Source organism: Tachyglossus aculeatus (assembly GCF_015852505.1).
Source record: "Tachyglossus aculeatus isolate mTacAcu1 chromosome 12 unlocalized genomic scaffold, mTacAcu1.pri SUPER_6_unloc_2, whole genome shotgun sequence".
Classification (NCBI taxonomy): domain Eukaryota; kingdom Metazoa; phylum Chordata; class Mammalia; order Monotremata; family Tachyglossidae; genus Tachyglossus; species Tachyglossus aculeatus.
The window spans coordinates 12,129,240-12,131,881 of NW_024044829.1; the positions used below are offsets into that span (position 1 = coordinate 12,129,240).

The 2,642-nt window shown below is 40.3% G+C and overlaps 1 pseudogene; it reads right to left on the reverse strand.

The window, feature by feature from the left end:
• Positions 1–413: 413 nt before the first annotated feature.
• LOC119921366 lies at positions 414–1,342 on the reverse strand (annotated as a pseudogene).
• Between the last annotated feature and the right edge of the window lie 1,300 nt (positions 1,343–2,642).

Consider the following 2,642-nt stretch of genomic DNA (forward strand, 5'->3'; position numbering starts at 1 on the left):
AGAGAGACACTTCATACGTGAAGATCAGTCACAAAGGGAAAGCATAAATGTAAGAAATATATATTATTATATACATATATATACATATATAATTTATATGTACATAATAAATGTCAAGACTATAATAACAGTAAAAACATGATGTATGTAATCTACTAACAATTTTAATTTTACAGGTATCTCAAATTGTCATGCTACAAGTATTTCGAATATAAAATCCTTGCAGATAAATTCTCCAGAGTATGAAGTTTTCAAATTTTCAACTATGGACACTGTTGGTCCATGGACTGAACACACCCGTGTTGGCTGCCTGCCCGCTTACCCTCTGAAACCGGACCTTTAAGACAGTGAGTCTCTGACCAGATGAGGGCATTGCTGAGTCTTTCCATCCTGCAGGTTCCTGCCAGCCACTCTCACCCTGGGCTTCCAGGAAAGAGAGCAGACAGCATTCCAGGCACCCTATGCAAGAGACATGTGGTAATAGGGGATTCCCTTGTCCAGAATGTTCTTATTCTCCTGTCACTGTGAATAATCAGGAGTGGACTAATGACAGAGAAGGTGAATGACCAAACCAGGTGACTGTTCATCAGCAGAGGAAAATTTCCTTTCGTGTTTAGTAAAACACTCATCATGGTTGTCTGACATCCATAAAGCAGGACATAGAGGGTCACCAAGGCAATGACACACTTGGCTGCTCTGCCTTCAGGCAAGCCTTGAGTAAGTGAGTGGGCCCATGAGATGCTGGACCCATCTGTGGTGCCTGTGCAAGACAAATACCAGATAGGCACTGGCCACACTCATGAGCCCAACAAATAGCAAATCCCAGACAGAAGACATAATGGCATTTATTAGGACAATTTCTACACTGTTAGTATTTACTGAACAATATTTAAGATCATATGTGATTGGACTACTGGTGTTCCGGGATCCTACTGTGCACATTGGCATATCAGCATTTAACAGCATATTAATGATACAGAGGAGGAGGCAGGAGGGAATGATGCACTTAGGTAATTTCACTTTGAGCTTTCCCCACTGGCTATTGCTGGGACTGATGGTGACGGCCTCAGGAGGCAGGTAGTGCAGATGGAAATGACACTGGACACTCAGAAAATGTACATAATGATTTAATATAGAGCATCATCCGGGAAATTCTCAGTTCCTAAACTGACATGATGTTTGGGATTCCCCAGGTGAGAAAAATTATGATGTTGGCCAAGGACAAGTTGCTGTAGATCAGATCTGGGGAGCTTTGCTTGTGGTTTGCGGAGAGCATGCAGACATAGAGCACGAGGAGAAATGTGTTTACTGAGAACCCAATGCAGATCTGTAACAGAATCATAATTCCTAAGGAGAGCTCACCTCCATCCATTCCTGTGCAATATCAGGCAGATCCAGAGAAGGTATCCTGCTGGGACAGAAACACAGATTGGGAAACATTTCATTTGTATTCATAGATGCATGTCTGTCATCACATGAACTTGATAAGAGCTAAAAATCAGAAGTTTTTTTAATCACACATTCTGCCAGCTCCTAGAAATCGTGTCATAGTTACCATCAATTTTACTCAGTTCCACCAATTGTTCCTATTATTATTATTAAGTGCCATCAAGTCATTTCCAATTGATAGCGACTCCATGGATATACTTTCTACAGAACCTCCTGTCCTCTACCATAACCTGCAACCTTTCTAACAGTTCTTCCGTTATTGTTATTATGGTCTTTATCCATCTACCTGCTGGTCTGCCTCTTCCTCGTTTTCCCTGGACTTTTCCTAGCAATAGTTTCGTCTCCAGAGAATCAGTTCTCCTGATTATGTGTCCAAAATATGCTAATCTACGTCGAGTTAATTGGCCTTTCAAAGACCACTATAGTTGAATTTGCTTTAAAATCCATTTGTTTGCTCTTTGGGCAGTCCATTGTATTCACAAAAGCTTTCTATCACCAATTTCAAAAGAATCGATGGCCTTTCTACATTGTTTTTTCACTGTCCTGCTTTCAGATCCCTATATTGTCACTGGAAACGCCATAGAGGTGACAGTTTGTATTTTTGTCGCAACTGTTACATCAGCACATTTCATGACTTTTTCGAGGCTATTCATAGCAAGTTTTCCTAACATTAATCTTTGGCATACTTCTTGGCTACCGATTCCTTTATTAATGATTATCTATCCCAGAAGAGAAAAATTGTTAACTATTTCAATCTTTTTTCCATCCAGTACAAATGTATTAAAACTTCCAGTTGTCATGTTCTTAGTTTTCTTGACAGTTCCAACAAGCAGTGTTGGAAAACATTGTTTGGACTCCAAAGTGGAGGTGCTAAGGTTAGGAATGATATATAGATCATTCCTCTGTCTCTCTCTCTCCCTCTGTCTCTCTGTCTCTCTCTCTCTCTCTCTCTCTTGCTCTCTCTCAGTCTGAGAGATATTAAGACATACATCTACATATATATGCAATGATGTTATTAGTTAAGCCCTTACTATATGTCATGCAGTGTTCTAAGCATTGGGGTAGATGCAATCTAATCAGGTTGGACACATACAAAGGCTGCCTCACATGGGCTCACAGTCTTAATTCCCATTTTAAAGATGAGGTACCTGAGGCACCGAGAAGTTAAAGTTACTTGTCCAAGATCACACAGC